This window comes from Petromyzon marinus, chromosome 71 (genome assembly GCF_048934315.1).
Source record: "Petromyzon marinus isolate PM22_M1 ecotype Great Lakes invasive population chromosome 71, UKy_Petmar_22M1.pri1.0, whole genome shotgun sequence".
Lineage (NCBI taxonomy): Eukaryota > Metazoa > Chordata > Hyperoartia > Petromyzontiformes > Petromyzontidae > Petromyzon > Petromyzon marinus.
Genome location: NC_133737.1, coordinates 1,225,500 through 1,245,056, shown reverse-complemented (window position 1 = coordinate 1,245,056; position 19,557 = coordinate 1,225,500). Strand labels below are relative to the sequence as shown.

The following is a 19,557-nucleotide window of genomic DNA, read 5'->3' as shown; positions in this document are numbered from 1 at the left end:
ATTGACCAGATAGGGAGGCACTGACATCACCCACATGACTTTGAGGCGATATCTTCAGAGGCTTTTACATATTTAAGTAAACATGTGGTAAGCAGCGGGATATCGATGGACACGGTTAATTTAATTTTTTTTCTAAACAGATATTAAAATCCAATGAAACCTAGGCTAGAATACAAATCTGTAACAAAAATCCATGACGCATTTCAAATGTGCTCTTAAAATTACCTCCTTGCTATGAATCAGATCAGCAGACACGTGGATTTCATTTATTGGTCTCTCCATGGACACAGAGAAATGTTTTACACAAACTATAAATAGCAGCCTTCTAGGAGTACATCATTGATTCAGTGCAAGCCACCTGCGGACCAGTATTGGTGTACAATGTCTCAACAGCAGTCGGGCTTGCTTCAACCGATGGTGACGAACATCCAGATGTGAAATCAGCAAGGAGCATTTCTAGTCCTAGTTCGACAAAATCTACAAAATACGTTGCAATTGTGCATCCTTTTGGGACATGCTTTAGCAGGTTTCGGTCTACATCCGAAACCCTAGCTAGCATCACTGTCGCTTAAATTACGGCGGGGCCTCTATTTCACGCGACGCCCAAAATGACAATGCGGGAAACACAACCAAGACCACTGCCGGTATATTCCAGATGTATAGTGTTTACTTATAATTTAATCTCTACACAAATCTTACAACATTGTTAAAGGGCAACAGGGCTACTACTTCTCTGTGGAGGAGTGCACGCATCACAAGCCACTATACCAACCCAAATGACCCTCGCAAGAACACAACAACCAACACAGTCACACAATAATCCAACAACCGCGGCCTCACCGACTTACTCCACCCACAAACGCCGGTGGGAGAAAACCGCTGAGCAAAACTCCGAAGGCACGCACGACGCACCGCCCGGCTCTGGAGCAGACCAAACAAAAACCGCTCCAAACACCACCCTCAGCGGATCAGTCGCCAGCCACCTCGAGCCGGATCAGTCGCGTAATGAAATTCCCCGCCCCTTCCTCTGGGTTCCCCATAGCGGGGCCTTTAATTGAATCACACCCTTGGGCTCATTCCCCCCATTTGATTGGCGCTGCGTGCCCACGAGTCTAAACCCCCGTGCGCACGAGCCAATCCAATCCAACGCACCTGCAACCACCTTCACACAAAGCCACTCCCCCCCCCCCACCACGAGTCCCTCGCTTCTCCCCAATCAAAGAAACACCCTGCCCCCCCAAAGCTATCACTCTGACTGCCACACACGTGTGATAAAATTAGAATACGCGTTGTGGAGAATGTATCTCCCATACGTAACTTTTAAGTCGCATGCCTTGTAACTGATGAATTATGCGAGTGTTCCTTATTTCAAAGACAATGACTTTTTCCAGAGGCAGATGCTTCCTCAATCACGAAAAATACCAGTTGACCCGTATCAAAAGAACAGCTCTCACGTGAGTTATTTTCATCGTTTAACACGTTCTCCACACTCCACCGTATCCCGGACACCGCGGCTCGCCTCGCCGTGCTTCGCCCGTCTCGCTCACCACCTTGGTTCCCAGTATCACGTCGCTCTGCTCCGCACACACGTCATCAACTCCTCTATTCCTACGCTCTCTCCACTGCTGGCGATCCTCCTCAGCTCCTCCGCTAATACAGCGTCGTCGCACACAGCGAAACCCAATCTCACTTCTCTGTCTCCGCACACCTCGTCTCCAGCTCTATTACTACGCTCACTCCACTGCTAACTGCTCCGCCTTCTTCAGCTCCGCTAACTCTACGCTCACTCCACTGCTAACTGCTCCGCCTTCTTCAGCTCCGCTAACTCTACGCTCACTCCACTGCTAAGTCTTCTTCAGCTCCGCTAACTCTACGCTCTCTCCACTGCTAACTGCTCTGCCTTCTTCAGCTCCGCTAACGCTACGCTCTCTCCACTGCTAACTGCTCCGTCTTCTTCAGCTCCGCTAACTCTACACTCACTCCACTGCTAACTGTTCCGTCTTCTTCAGCTCCGCTAACTCTACGCTCACTCCACTGCTAACTGCTCCGCCTTCTTCAGCTCCGCTAACTCTACGCTCACTCCACTGCTAACTGTTCCGTCTTCTTCAGCTCCGCTAACTCTACGCTCACTCCACTGCTAACTGTTCCGTCTTCTTCAGCTCCGCTAACTCTACACTCACTCCACTGCTAACTGTTCCGTCTTCTTCAGCTCCGCTAACTCTACGCTCTCTCCACTGCTAACTGCTCTGACTTCTTCAGCTCCGCTAACTCTACGCTCACTCCACTGCTAACTGTTCCGCCTTCTCCAGCTCCGCTAACTCTACGCTCACTCCACTGCTAACTGTTCCGTCTTCTTCAGCTCCGCTAACTCTACACACTGTCCTGGCTTCCAACTCCGGACCCCAACTCTCCTCAGCTCCCACTCCCAATTCTCTTCAACTCCGACTCCCCAACTCTCTGTCTCCTCCCAATTTATCCCCCTTCACATTATTGCTAATGAATTGGCCCGCGTGCCTCCGCACACAACGCGTCATCCACCACCTGTCTCCTCTCAGACATCCCGGTACCTCTCCAGCCCCGGCAACAGTCCCAGCCAATCACTGCCGTTGCTTCTCGTCTACCTTAATTGGCCCAACCGATGACGTCACCTTTCAGCTTCTGCACGTGCCTGTCCTAAGGCGACCCACGCTGTTTACGCCTTCCATAGGCTAACCCCCAAATAACCCCACAATGTCCGTGTGATCAATACAATCGCGCAGTTTCCCCAGCATACCTTCCTACTCCACTACATCTGTATAGGTTACTTCCAAAACACACACTTTCTCCTACAATCACGTGTTCCATATTTGACCTTATAGACAAAATGTTACATGTACGCACAAAATCAGACAAGTATTCATTATAATCTTAGCTCTTTCAGTAAAGTCACGTTGAAGGGAAACAATAAAATATACATAAAAAATTAAAATTCTCACGACGTTTCGACCATAACACAAACGGTCGTCATCAGGTGTTTGTGTTATGGTCGAAACGTCGTGATAATTTTTAGTTTTATATATATTTTTATTATTTTATTGTTTCCCTTCTACGTGACTTTACCAAAAGAACCAAGAATAAGTATTCATTAAATTATCGATAGGCATATTTACAAAATGTAATTACTGCACTGAAATGTATTTCATCGTGTTATATCGTATTTACAAGTTGATCTCTGTCGGATGAGGCCTACACCTACAGTAGTCAGATTGAGGGGTAGAGGTTCAAGGTTCAAATCCGACAGGCATCCCTGATTTGTCCAGGAACATTAATTACAAATATGCACCGTACTTCTTAACATCTGATTCTAAAACAAACTATTGTCATTCAAAATGTGCATGCGATTGCATGCTGGCATTGTGTTTAAAATTTGGCAAATTCGAAACATTACCCACAAATGACACAACTGAGATCATACATCAATCATTGCGCCCTATTAACAGACTCATGCCCACATGCAGCCTGGTGCAGGACCACCTTATGCCACACAGGGGCAGCTGAAAAAAATGACATTTGATTAAATTATGCTAATTTAAATTAGGCTGGGCTTCGTTATCTAGGGGTATATTACCAATTGTGAAAATAAAATGGTTATGTTTTAGTGTAATTCTATCAGGTCTCAGAATTCAGATCCCCTAGTTAGAGATCTACCCAACCCACAGGTCCACAAATACTGACCGCTCTTGCTGTGCAGGTTGAACCTAGGAATGGAGTTATTTTTATTAAAGGCCTGTGACAAAGGTGAATCTATTCGGGCTTCATTGTCTCAATCTTACATATCTACAGGGTCTCCATTTGACTTTGTATTGTCTAAGAAGTCCACCCACACCTCCACTTTCACAAACTGCTGGGAGTTGCCTCGCTCTGCCTCACAGTCAGAATTCTCCTCCTGCTTCACGTTGCCTCCATCGATGTTAAGGTCCCATTTTGGAGTTGAATCTTCATCTTCACATTTCACCTTCACTTCTTCGCTCTTCACTGTCACCTCTTCACATTTCACCTTGAAACATTTCATAGTGTCCAAGCTGGGATTCTCTTCTGGTTCTATTTTCAGGAGGGATGGGCTTATTGCAGCACTATGACTTTCACAAGTCGCTTTCAGACTACACTCCTTGGGGATCTTCTGATGCCTGTGTGTTCCCTGGTGCATTTGAAGATATGATGAACGTGTGAACGCCTTTCCACACAGAGTGCACTTGAAGGGTTTCTCTCCCATGTGTGTTCTCTGGTGCCGTTTAAGATGTGATGAATCTGCAAAGGGCTTCCCACACAGAGTGCACCTGAAGGGTTTCTCTCCTGTGTGTGTTCTCTGGTGGATCTGAAGATCTGATGACCATGCAAATGCCTTCTCACAGAGAGTGCACTTGAAGGGTTTCTCTCCTGTGTGTGTTCTCTGGTGTTTTTTAAGATGTGATGAATCTACAAAGGGCTTCCCGCACAGAGTGCACCTGAAGGGTTTCTCTCCTGTGTGTTCTCTGGTGGATCTGAAGAGCTGATGACCATGCAAATGCCTTCTCACAGAAAGTGCACTTGAAGGGTTTCTCTCCCGTGTGTGTTCTCTGGTGGATCTGAAGATCTGATGACCATGCAAATGCCTTCTCACAGACAGTGCACTTGAAGGGTTTCTCTCCTGTGTGCGTTCTCTGGTGTTTTTTAAGAAGTGATGAATCTGCAAAGGGCTTCCCGCACAGAGTGCATTTGAAGGGTTTCTCTCCTGTGTGCGTTCTCTGGTGTTTTTTAAGCTGTGATGAATATGCAAAGGGCTTCCCGCACAGAGTGCACCTGAAGGGTTTCTCTCCTTTGTGTGTTCTCTGGTGCATTTTTAAACAAAATTAACTTGAAAATGTCGTCTCACACAAACTGCACTTGTAATGTTTCCCTTCCGTGTGTGTTCTCTGGTGGTTCTTAAGACCAGATGAATTTGAAAATGCCTTCCCACACACACTGCACTTGAAGGGTTTCTCTCCTGTGTGCATTCTGTGGTGCCTCTGAAGATTTGATAACTGTGCAAATGCCTTCTCACACACAGTGCACTTGAAATATTTCTCTCCTGTGTGTGTTCTATGGTGTGTTTTAAGATTTGATAACTCTGCAAATGCCTTCTCACAGACAGTGCACTTGAAAGGTTTCACTCCCGTGTGTGTTCTCTGGTGTTTTTTAAAAACAGATGAATCTGAAAATGCCTTCTCACACACAGTGCACTTGAAGGGTCTCTCTCCTGTTTGAGTTCTCTGGTGCCATGTCACACTTCCAGTACAATCCATGCTGTTTGCATCCTGATCCCATTGTTGTCTTGTTGAACCAGGCTGCGCCGAGTGCCTTTGCTCCATCAAACCAATTCTGCCGATGAAGCGTCAGAAGAATGTTTCAGCTGCAGACAGAAAAAAATATCCACACCATCTACGTCAGTATCGAGGCACAGAGGAATGCATATACACAATCACAGGTGACTTACACGTCTATATTTATTCATATACTCAAGATATTCCCCAATCCATCTTATGGGCTGTTAAGGCACACAATGAGAGGGCAAATGGTTATAAATATGCCCGGAGGCCCAAGTATCTTCAAAATAAATATTAACCCAAAACACCAAGCACACATTTTCGGCTGCCTGGCAACAATAGCAATATTTATAAAAGCAAAATTCAGCTAACATAGCAACGGCTGTTGATAATAATATGATTTGTATTATGCAGAAATGCATAAATTAATATTCAATCGCAATTTAGAGGTGTGAAGCCAGGCTCAGATTTGCTTGAATGCTTGGATGAACAGATCTAACTTCAGCAGCATATATGCTGTGTTAATTTCCTGACTGTTTACATTCTGATTTAAAGCTTTCGTGACTGCAGTAATTCATATTCTTAGCTCTTTCGGTAAAGTCACCACGTTGAAGGGAAACAATAAAATAATATATATATATAAAACAATAAAAATTCTCACGACGTTTCGACCAAACCGACACACCTGATGACGACCGTTTGTGTTATGGTCGAAACGCCGTGAGAATTTTTTTATTGTTTTATATATATTTGATTATTTTATTGTTTCCCTTCAACATGACTTTACCGAAAGAGCTAAGGATATGTTTACATTCTTACAAAAAGTTCCAGAGGATACTCAAATAAGCTATTGTTTTGATTTAACCTCCAAAGAGCTGCTGCAACTCTTGTTGCAGCAGCTCTTTCTCCTACATCAGCAATCCTTCTGCTGTGTTTTGTTTCACACCTGATGACGGTTGCTTGAGTTGTGATCGAAACGTTGTGATCTATTATTTTTTCTACCTACGTGAATTCACCGAAAGAACCAAAGAGTATGAATTCCTGCAGTCACGAAAGCTTCAAATCAAGATGAGAATATGGCAATGGTTATTAAGTTGGTTGAGTGCACTGGCAGTCTATAATGTAGACTATAGCCTGGTTCTTAACCTCGGTGAGTGAACTGGCAGTCTATAATGTAGACTGTAGGTTTCTTATTAAGTTTAGTGAGTTTACTCGCAGTCTATAATGTAGACTGTAGCAATGGTTAGTAAGCTGGGCGAGTGTACTGGCAGTCTATAGACTTATTCTTGGTTATTAATAACCATTTCTTCAGTCTACATTATAGACTGCCAGTACAATCACAAAACTTAACAACCAGGCTACAGCTTACATCGATGGTTATTTCTTTTTTTTATTCACTTTATTAGTAACTTTATTTGTATTACTATTTGTCTATCTACATGACTCAACCAAAGAACCAAAGATTATAATTATAGAGTCAGTATAGCTACTACTACAGCCAGTACACACTGCTAGAGTTAGTATAGCTACTACTACAGCCAGAACACACTGCTATAGAGTTAGTATAGCTATTACATACAGTACACACTGCTATAGAGTTAGTATAGCTACTATTACAGCCAGTACACACTGATTTACAGATAGTATAGTTACTACAACAGCCAGTACACACTGTTATAGAGTTAAATATAGCTAATACTACAGCCAGTACGTATTGCTAAAGTTAGTATAGCTACTACTACAGCCAATACATACTACTGTAGTGATAGTAGGTACTACTACAGTCAGTACATACTACTCTAGTGATAGTAGCTACTACTACAGCTAGTACATACCACTGTAGTGATAGTAGCTACTACTACAGCTAGTACATACCACTGTAGTGATAGTAGCTACTACTACAGCCAGTACATACTACTGTAGTGATAGTAACTACTACTACAGCCAGTACATACTACTGGAGTGATAGCTACTACTATAGCCAGTACATACTACTGGAGTGATAGTAGCTACTACTACAGCCAATACATACTACTGTAGTGATAGTTGCTACTACTACAGTCAGTACATACTACTGTAGTGATAGTAACTACTACTACAGCCAGTACATACTACTGGAGTGATAGCTACTACTATAGCCAGTACATACTACTGGAGTGATAGTAGCTACTACTACAGCCAATACATACTACTGTAGTGATAGTAGCTACTACTACAGCCAGTACATACTACTGGAGTGATAGTAGCTACTACTACAGCCAATACATACTACTGTAGTGATAGTTGCTACTACTACAGTCAGTACATACTACTGTAGTGATAGTAACTACTACTACAGCCAGTACATACTACTGGAGTGATAGCTACTACTATAGCCAGTACATACTACTGGAGTGATAGTAGCTACTACTACAGCCAATACATACTACTGTAGTGATAGTAGCTACTACTACAGCCAGTACATACTACTGTAGTGATAGTAACTACTACTATAGCCAGTACATACTACTGTAGTGATAGTAGCTACTACGACAGCCAGTACATACTACTGTAGTGATAGTAGATAGTGCTATCGAGCCAGTATATACTACTATAGAGTTAGTAGTTATTACTAAAGTCAGTATTTCCTACTATAGAGTTAGTAGCTACTGCTATAGAGTCGATATATACCAAGGCTGTAGCCATGGAGTCAACATTGGGGGGGACCAAATCTTCCAGGGGGTCTGGGGGTCCCAACCCAGAAAAATATCTAAATTTGAAAACTAATTTACTGCCATTTCCTGCAAAAAAATATTTAAAAATTCACTAACACATGAGATAGACTTTTTATTATTTTTTTATAATCATGTAAAATAGTGTATTGTATTACATTGCTCTGTTTTTACTTTTTTATCATTTCTTGTTTCATTGTATGTAATGTCTGAGATTAGGGATTAATAAAGTACAACCATAACCACAATCATATACACAGAAATCTATGCATTGATTTATATGAAGACAAGTCCAGATATTGTGGCCAAGGTTTAGCAAATTGTTCTTTTTATTTACATAGCATGGCAATTATTACTATTTTTTTAAATATTTTTATAGCAATATATTGGGGGGGGGGGGACATTTTGAGCATATTTTAACCCCCCCCCCCCCAATATATATTATAATTACGGCCTTGATATATATATTAAAGAGTCGGTAGACACTACTGCAGTCAGTAGAAACTACTGTAGAGTCACTATATACTACTATAGTCAGTAGTTACGACTATAAAGTCGGTAGTTACTACTGTAGAGTCGGTAGATATCACTGCAGTCAGTAGAAGCTACTTTTAAAGAGTAAGCAGATACTACTTTCGAGTTACTCGTTCCCACTATAGTCGGCAGATACTACTGTAGAATCAGTAGATACTAGTCAGTAGATACCACTAGCCAGCAAATACTGCGACAGTCAGTTGATACTACTATACAGTCCATAGATACTACTGTGATCAGTAGATACTACTATGGCCAGTAGATACTATAGAGTAAGTAGATACTACTATAGAGTAAGTAGATACTACTGTCAGTAGATACTACTGTCAGTAGGTACTACAGTCAGTTGATACTACTATACAGTCCATAGATACTACTGTGATCATTAGATACTACTATAGCCAGTAGATACTAATATAGAGTAAGTAGATACTACTGTCAGTAGATACTACTGTCAGTAGATAATACAGTCAGTTGATACTACTATACAGTCCATAGATACTACTGTGATCAGTAGATACTACTATGATCAGTAGATACTACTATGATCAGTAGATACTACTATAGCAGGGGTCGGGAACCTATGGCTCGCGAGCCAGATGTGGCTCTTTTGATGATTGCATATGGCTCGCAGATAAAACAAAATATTCTCACTTGTTTTAATCCATCCATCGATTTTTCACTGCGCATGTCCTGTTCAGGGCTGCAGGAGCAATTGTCCATTATTTTAATTGGATGATACTGGCCTACGTTTGCCGTTGCTGGGTAAAACAGGTAAACGCCCCCTTTTGAATCAGTCTGAGACTGCGTCTGCTCGGTCATTAGCTCAAAGCTAACCCTTCGACGAAGAAGATGGCGAAAAGAAAAAAAGACGACGAGTATCGTACATTTCAGGACGAATGGACCGAAGAATTCGCCTTTGTGGAGAGAGCGGGTTCTGCGGTGTGTCTAATTTGCAATGACAAAATTACATCGTTGAAACGGTCGAATGTAAAGCGGCACTTCGACACGCGCCACGCTACCTTTGCATCAAAATACCCTGCGGGAGACAGCAGAAAGAAAGCGTGCCAAGAGCTTCTGAGCAGGGTGCAAGCTAGCCAGCAGCAACTTCGCGTATGGACCCGGCAAGGTGACTATAATTCGGCTAGCTTTGCTGGTTCTTTAGCAATAGTGAGGAACGGAAAACCATTCACAGATGGCGAGTATGCTAAAACGTTCATGCTGGATGTAGCCAATGAACTTTTTGATGATCTTCCGAACAAAGACAAGATAATCAAACGGATACAAGACATGCCTCTGTCGGCAAGAACTGTTCATGATCGTACCATCGTGATGGCAAACAAAGTGGAGGAAACGCAAGTGAAGGACATAAATGCAGCGCCGTTCTTTTCTCTGGCTTTGGATGAGTCAACAGACGTGAGCCATTTGTCGCAGTTCAGCGTGATTGCAAGATATGCTGTTGGTGACACACTGCGCGAAGAAAGTCTTGCTGTTCTGCCATTAAAAGGGTCCACAAGAGGTGAGGATTTATTCAAGTCTTTCATGGAGTTTGCTCAAGAAAAAAGTCTACCTATGGATAAACTTCTCTCAGTGTGTACTGATGGTGCTCCGTGTATGGTGGGGAAAAACAAAGGATTTGTGGCGCTTCTCCGTGAACATGAAAATAGACCCATCCTAAGTTTCCATTGCATTATACACCAGGAGGCACTTTGTGCTCAGATGTGTGACAGGCAGTTTGGCGAAGTGATGTCGCTGGTCATTCGTGTGATCAACTTTATTGTTGCCCGAGCCTTAAATGATCGCCAGTTTAAAACACTGCTGGATGAAGTTGTAAATAACTATCCTGGTCTGCTTTTGCACAGCAATGTGCGTTGGTTGTCAAGAGGGAAGGTGCTTAGCCGTTTTGCGGCTTGCCTGAACGAAATCCGGACTTTCCTTGAAATGAAAGGCGTCGGGCATCCTGAGCTAGCCGACACCGAGTGGCTCCTCAAGTTTTACTATCTCGTAGATCTGACTGAACATCTGAACCAGCTCAACGTGAAAATGCAAGGCATTGGAAATACAGTGTTATCCCTTCAACAAGCTGTATTTGCTTTTGAAAACAAGCTGGAGCTTTTCATCACGGATCTTGAAACAGGTCGTTTACTACATTTTGAAAAACTGAGCCAATTTAAAGATGCATGCACAGCAAGTGAGCCCATTCAAAACCTTGATCTCCACCAGCTAGCTGGCTGCACATCCAGTCTCCTACAGTCCTTCAAAGCACGCTTTGGAGAATTTCGTGAGCACACTCGTCTTTTTAAGTTCATCACCCATCCAAACGAGTGTTCACTGAACACAGCCGACCTGAATTACATCCCTGGTGTCTCCGTCAGAGATTTTGAAGCAGAAGTGGCTGACCTGAAGGCCTCAGACATGTGGGTGAATAAGTTCAAGTCACTGAATGAAGATTTGGAAAGAATCACACGACAGAAAGCGGAGTTGGCGAGCAAGCACATGTGGACAGAAATGAAAAAACTCCAACCCGAAGACCAGCTGATTCTCAAAACTTGGAACGCGCTTCCTGTCACATACCACACACTGCAGCGTGTGAGTATTGCTGTATTGACCATGTTTGGATCTACGTATGCATGTGAGCAGTCATTCTCACATCTTAAAAACATCAAGTCCAACCTACGGTCACGTTTAACGGATGAAAGCCTCAACGCTTGCATGAAGCTTAACCTCACCAAGTACCAACCCGACTACAAAGACATCAGCAAATCCATGCAGCACCAGAAGTCGCATTAATGGTGAGTGTTATAACAACATTATTTAAAAGAATAAATTCAGAGGCTTATTATACTGACATTTAGTTGAATTCACTTTTAAAATATATTATATGGCTCTCACTGAAATAAATTTCCAATTTTTTTTGCTTTCATGGCTCTCTTAGTCAAAAAGGTTCCCGACCCCTGTACTATAGAGTAAGTAGATACTACTGTCAGTAGATACTACTGTCAGTAGATAATACAGTCAGTTGATACTACTATACAGTCCATAGATACTAATATGATCAGTAGATACTACTATGATCAGTAGATACTACTATAGAGTAAGTAGATACTACTATAGAGAAAGTAGACACTGCTGTCAGTAGATACTACTGTCAGTAGATACTACTATAGTCAGTAGATACTCCTGTATAGCAAGTAGATACTACTGTCATTAGACACTACAATGGTCAGTAAATACTACTACAGTCAGTAGATACTACTATAGAGTCAGTAGATACTATTTAGAGTTAGTAGTTACTACTATAGTCAGTAGATACTACTATAGAGTCAGTAGATACTACTATAGAGTCAGTAGATACTCCTGTCAGTAGATACTATGGTCAGTAAATACTACTACAGTCAGTAGATACTCCTGTATAGTAAGTAGATACTACTGTCATTAGACACTATGGTCAGTAAATACTACTATAGAGTCAGTAGACACTACTATAGTCAGTAGATACTACTATAGAGTCAGTAGATACTACTATAGAGTCAGTAGATACTCCTGTATAGTAAGTAGATACTACTGTCATTAGACACTATGGTCAGTAAATACTACTACAGTCAGTAGATACTACTATAGTCTGTAGATACTCCTGTATAGTAAGTAGATACTACTGTCATTAGACACTACTATGGTCAGTAAATACTACTATAGTCAGTAGTTACTACTATAGTCAGTAGATACTACTATAGAGTTAGTAGATACTATTTAGAGTCAGTAGTTACTACTATAGAGTCAGTAGATACTACTGTAGAGTTAGTAGATACTCCTGTATAGTAAGTAGATACTACTGTCATTAGATACTACTATGGTCAGTAAATACTACTACAGTCAGTAGATACTACTATAGAGTCAGTAGATACTATTTAGAGTCAGTAGTTACTACTATAGTCAGTAGATACTACTATAGTCAGTAGATACTATTTAGAGTCAGTAGTTACTACTGTAGAGTTAGTAGATACTACTGTAGAGTTAGTAGATACTCCTGTCAGTAGATACTATGGTCAGTAAATACTACTAGTCAGTAGATACTACTATAGTCAGTAGATACTATTTAGAGTTAGTAGTTACTATATAAAGTTAGTAGTTACTCCTATAGTCAGTAGATAACGTGACAACCCCTACTAGTTGGCTGTGTCGAGTGGTGGAGGGGTTTAACTACACACATATATTGATGCGATCTAACCCAAACAAACCTGTATTAGGGATGTATATTTGGAGTTTGCGTGTCTCTCCTCGTGGTCGCGTGGATTTTCCCTCAGGACCCTCCAGGGTTTTTTTCCCTGCACATTCAGAGTGAACATCACCACGCGTTTTAGAGTATTTGACCGACGGGCATTTCAACACGTTGATAAACCACTTTGTTGTGTGCAGGTCGCTTCTGAAAACAAGAGCGTTACAGCAGCTGAAGCGGGCTTTGACCTTGGTAAAGATAACTAAAGATAACAAAACAAAGAAAACTGTAGGAATATTTCAAAGAAAAAACAAAGTTTCAAAGCAGCGAGCCAGGTGAAGACAAATTAAACTTAAAGCGAGAGAATTAAAGCAAACGCAATCAAGGCGAGGGGCAGGAGGCAAGGCTCCGCATGGCTAGGCCCCGCGTTGTAATGTTCCGACCTGGACGTCGATTCCATTACTCGCTGCTACTCAATTGATATCCCTACGAGAGAGAGAGGAGCGAGGCTCTACCTGGGTAAACAACAACAACCACCACAACAACAACCACCACCACCACGATGTGAACTTCTCACCTCAAATCTCAGTGAGCGCAGGAGACCCGATCGGCAGCTTCCTGGTGTCTCGTGACGTCACGCGGCAGCAGGAGGTGACATGACGTCACTACAGGGTTACAACAACTCCCATACCCAATGTGCGGCGGTGCAACTTAATAAATTATATTTTGATTTAAAGCTTTCGTGACTGCAGTAATTCATATTCTTAGTTTTTTCGGTAAAGTCACGTTGAAGAGAAACAACAAAATAACAAAATATATATAAAACAATAAAAAAATCTCACGACGTTTCGACCATAACTCAAACGGTCATCATCAGGTGTGTCGGTTTGCATAAATTTATTTTGAAAACGGCATATTTATTTATATATATAAAAATAACGTTTGCGTCACGCGCAACGATGGCAGTTTGCCAGGACTAGTCCATCTATTTTTTGAAAAGAGGAGGGGGGAGACGAAATTTGTTTTTATGTATGCTGTCTGAAAGGCACTGTAAGCGTGAACAATCAATCAAGAACTGAAATGATTTATCAAATCTTTCCAATGATTGCTAAGATAGAATCCATCTTCTCGGTTGAAACTGTCTCTGTGTTTGTATATGTGGATAGCCTCGTGACTTTACCGAAAAAACTAAGAATATGAATTACTGCAGTCACGAAAGCTTTAAATCAAAATTTAATCGCCTCTACGGGGAGGGTTTTCACATAACTTTAAGATCTTTCAACAAACTCCGGGATAAGAAAGCTCAGCTGATCGAGTCTCTCACCTTCCTGAAGAGATGCCGCGACTCTGGGGTAATACCAATCGCATTTACACTCACCTCTGCTACTGTAACTTCTTCTAATGCGAAACGAATTCTTTTCAAAACTAGCTTAGCTCTTATCTCAGAAAAAATCAGACTTATACGCACAGAACTAGATCAGTTAGACAAGACACTCTACAAATCACACTTATCATTGACGGCAATAATGTCCACATCGGATTGGGAACATGTAGACAATATGACTGCCTCTTCAGCTGCTACTATGTCGACCAAATGTAAGGAAAACCTGATTTCCAAATTTAACCTCCTCTTAAACAAAAGACCGGACCCACACACCAAAAAGTTAGACGTTAATAAAGTCGTAATTAATCGCAGTAACAGTTCTATTTCCGATGGTCTGAAATCCGTTTTAGCTAAAGGTCTAAACTTTGCAGTCACACCTAAACACATACCAGTTAATGATATAATTGCCCAAGTAGACGTTGCTCTCAGGGGCCTGGGTCACATCGCTGCAGACGTAGCAAGATCTGAAATCGCTGCAACCCTCAAAAACGCTAAGATGCCAGCTAGCAACCTCAGCAAAGATGAGCGTTTTGAATTATATAAATTAAAAAAGAGGAATGATATTGTAGTTCTCTCAGCTGACAAAGGCAATGCTACTGTTATCATGGATAAAATAGAATACAACAACAAAATTAAAGAATTACTCGACGATGGTAGTTATACAAAAATAAAAAGAGATCCCACCAACAGCCTCGTCACACAAACCAACAAAATAATTTCTGATTCAACCGCATTAATTGATCAATCTAAACAGTTTTCGTTGAAACCTTCTGCTGCCAGGCCACCAAGATTATACGGCTTACCAAAAATACATAAAGTTGATACACCTCTTCGTCCCATAGTCTCTACTATCAGCTCCCCCACCTACAAACTAGCTCGTTTTTTGTCTGAAATCCTGCGTCCTTTCACTGGAAAGACCACCTCTGCGGTACAAAATTCTACTCACCTGGTATCAACAATCAAGGGTATTTCCCTGTCCCCAGACGACCTGCTTGTCAGTTTTGATGTAGTTTCCTTATTCACCAAGGTTCCTGTACCTGACACCATTGCAATCATTGAAGACTTGGTTCATCAAGGACTAAACACTGAGGTACCCCCCCTGGTGAGACACTGTTTAACCAATACATACTTCACTTGGAATGGAACTTTCTACAAACAAACTGAGGGCACCCCAATGGGCTCCCCCCTTTCTCCAGTTATAGCTAACATTTTCATGGAGAAATTTGAGACTGACGCCATCCAGACTGCCACTCTGCGCCCAACCTTATGGAAGAGGTACGTGGATGACACTTTTGTCATCTGGCCACATGGCCGGCCTGCTCTAGACAAATTCTTCGACCACATCAATTCCATACACCCAGCCATCAGATTTACCATGGAAGTCGAAATAGATGGCAAGATACCTTTTTTGGATGTCCTAATTAAAAAGAGACCTGATGGTTCAATGAGCCACTCTGTCTACAGGAAAGCTACCCATACGGATGCTTATCTGAAACCGGATTCCCACCACCATCCATCACAGAAGAATTCTCTCATCAAGACTCTGTATCATAGAGCCCAATGCATATCCGACCAGGAACACATAAGCAGTGAACTCAAGCACGTACACCAAGCTCTTAGGGCTAATGGTTACTCCGACTATACAATCCGCAAAGCTATCACTCAAACCATGAAGAAGAACCCTCTTGAGGAGCCTTTCAAAACCATCACTTTACCCTACATTGCTGGGATCACAAAAAAGATCTCCAAAATCTTGAATAAACACAAGATCCAGGTCCGTTTCAACACATTACATAAAATCCGTGATCTGGTTCCGTCTGTAAAAGATGTGATTCCGGACATACAATACCCTGGTGTCTACAAACTAAGTTGCCTCTGTGGTAGTAGTTACATTGGAGAAACCAAACGCCATATCTCGGACCGCATTCGTGAACATAAAGCAGACCTTAAACACGGTAGGACCAACACCTCGGCCGTAGCAGATCATTGTTCTAATTCAGTAGGCTCACATGCCATTGACTTTTCCAAGACGGAGGTTCTTTGTAAGCCATCTGGCTTCCATGAGAGATTCGTTCATGAGGCTATCCACATATACAAACACAGAGACAATTTCAACCGAGAAGATGGATTCTATCTTAGCAATCATTGGAAAGATTTGATAAATCATTTCAGTTCTTGATTGATTGTTCACGCTTACAGTGCCTTTCAGACAGCATACATAAAAACAAATTTCGTCTCCCCCCTCCTCTTTTCAAAAAATAGATGGACTAGTCCTGGCAAACTGCCATCGTTGCGCGTGACGCAAACGTTATTTTTATATATATAAATAAATATGCCGTTTTCAAAATAAATTTATGCAAACCGACACACCTGATGATGACCGTTTGAGTTATGGTCGAAACGTCGTGAGAATTTTTTATTGTTTTATATATATTTTGTTATTTTGTTGTTTCTCTTCAACGTGACTTTACCGAAAAAACTAAGAATATGAATTACTGCAGTCACGAAAGCTTTAAATCAAAATTTAATCGCCTCTACGGGGAGGGTTTTCACATAACTTTAAGATCTTTCAACAAACTCCGGGATAAGAAAGCTCAGCTGATCGAGTCTCTCACCTTCCTGAAGAGATGCCGCGACTCTGGGGTAATACCAATCGCATTTACACTCACCTCTGCTACTGTAACTTCTTCTAATGCGAAACGAATTCTTTTCAAAACTAGCTTAGCTCTTATCTCAGAAAAAATCAGACTTATACGCACAGAACTAGATCAGTTAGACAAGACACTCTACAAATCACACTTATCATTGACGGCAATAATGTCCACATCGGATTGGGAACATGTAGACAATATGACTGCCTCTTCAGCTGCTACTATGTCGACCAAATGTAAGGAAAACCTGATTTCCAAATTTAACCTCCTCTTAAACAAAAGACCGGACCCACACACCAAAAAGTTAGACGTTAATAAAGTCGTAATTAATCGCAGTAACAGTTCTATTTCCGATGGTCTGAAATCCGTTTTAGCTAAAGGTCTAAACTTTGCAGTCACACCTAAACACATACCAGTTAATGATATAATTGCCCAAGTAGACGTTGCTCTCAGGGGCCTGGGTCACATCGCTGCAGACGTAGCAAGATCTGAAATCGCTGCAACCCTCAAAAACGCTAAGATGCCAGCTAGCAACCTCAGCAAAGATGAGCGTTTTGAATTATATAAATTAAAAAAGAGGAATGATATTGTAGTTCTCTCAGCTGACAAAGGCAATGCTACTGTTATCATGGATAAAATAGAATACAACAACAAAATTAAAGAATTACTCGACGATGGTAGTTATACAAAAATAAAAAGAGATCCCACCAACAGCCTCGTCACACAAACCAACAAAATAATTTCTGATTCAACCGCATTAATTGATCAATCTAAACAGTTTTCGTTGAAACCTTCTGCTGCCAGGCCACCAAGATTATACGGCTTACCAAAAATACATAAAGTTGATACACCTCTTCGTCCCATAGTCTCTACTATCAGCTCCCCCACCTACAAACTAGCTCGTTTTTTGTCTGAAATCCTGCGTCCTTTCACTGGAAAGACCACCTCTGCGGTACAAAATTCTACTCACCTGGTATCAACAATCAAGGGTATTTCCCTGTCCCCAGACGACCTGCTTGTCAGTTTTGATGTAGTTTCCTTATTCACCAAGGTTCCTGTACCTGACACCATTGCAATCATTGAAGACTTGGTTCATCAAGGACTAAACACTGAGGTACCCCCCCTGGTGAGACACTGTTTAACCAATACATACTTCACTTGGAATGGAACTTTCTACAAACAAACTGAGGGCACCCCAATGGGCTCCCCCCTTTCTCCAGTTATAGCTAACATTTTCATGGAGAAATTTGAGACTGACGCCATCCAGACTGCCACTCTGCGCCCAACCTTATGGAAGAGGTACGTGGATGACACTTTTGTCATCTGGCCACATGGCCGGCCTGCTCTAGACAAATTCTTCGACCACATCAATTCCATACACCCAGCCATCAGATTTACCATGGAAGTCGAAATAGATGGCAAGATACCTTTTTTGGATGTCCTAATTAAAAAGAGACCTGATGGTTCAATGAGCCACTCTGTCTACAGGAAAGCTACCCATACGGATGCTTATCTGAAACCGGATTCCCACCACCATCCATCACAGAAGAATTCTCTCATCAAGACTCTGTATCATAGAGCCCAATGCATATCCGACCAGGAACACATAAGCAGTGAACTCAAGCACGTACACCAAGCTCTTAGGGCTAATGGTTACTCCGACTATACAATCCGCAAAGCTATCACTCAAACCATGAAGAAGAACCCTCTTGAGGAGCCTTTCAAAACCATCACTTTACCCTACATTGCTGGGATCACAAAAAAGATCTCCAAAATCTTGAATAAACACAAGATCCAGGTCCGTTTCAACACATTACATAAAATCCGTGATCTGGTTCCGTCTGTAAAAGATGTGATTCCGGACATACAATACCCTGGTGTCTACAAACTAAGTTGCCTCTGTGGTAGTAGTTACATTGGAGAAACCAAACGCCATATCTCGGACCGCATTCGTGAACATAAAGCAGACCTTAAACACGGTAGGACCAACACCTCGGCCGTAGCAGATCATTGTTCTAATTCAGTAGGCTCACATGCCATTGACTTTTCCAAGACGGAGGTTCTTTGTAAGCCATCTGGCTTCCATGAGAGATTCGTTCATGAGGCTATCCACATATACAAACACAGAGACAATTTCAACCGAGAAGATGGATTCTATCTTAGCAATCATTGGAAAGATTTGATAAATCATTTCAGTTCTTGATTGATTGTTCACGCTTACAGTGCCTTTCAGACAGCATACATAAAAACAAATTTCGTCTCCCCCCTCCTCTTTTCAAAAAATAGATGGACTAGTCCTGGCAAACTGCCATCGTTGCGCGTGACGCAAACGTTATTTTTATATATATAAATAAATATGCCGTTTTCAAAATAAATTTATGCAAACCGACACACCTGATGATGACCGTTTGAGTTATGGTCGAAACGTCGTGAGAATTTTTTATTGTTTTATATATATTTTGTTATTTTGTTGTTTCTCTTCAACGTGACTTTACCGAAAAAACTAAGAATATGAATTACTGCAGTCACGAAAGCTTTAAATCAAAATTTAATCGCCTCTACGGGGAGGGTTTTCACATAACTTTAAGATCTTTCAACAAACTCCGGGATAAGAAAGCTCAGCTGATCGAGTCTCTCACCTTCCTGAAGAGATGCCGCGACTCTGGGGTAATACCAATCGCATTTACACTCACCTCTGCTACTGTAACTTCTTCTAATGCGAAACGAATTCTTTTCAAAA

General features: G+C 41.7%; 1 long non-coding RNA gene across 1 annotated transcript; it reads right to left on the bottom strand.

Moving 5' to 3' along the window:
• Positions 1-252: 252 nt before the first annotated feature.
• On the bottom strand, positions 253-13,937 carry LOC142906899 (uncharacterized). Its single transcript, XR_012930540.1, has 3 exons — positions 13,360-13,937; positions 12,805-12,891; positions 253-5,407 (listed from the first exon to the last, which is right to left on the bottom strand). It is a non-coding gene; the product is annotated as an uncharacterized LOC142906899 (long non-coding RNA).
• Between the last annotated feature and the right edge of the window lie 5,620 nt (positions 13,938-19,557).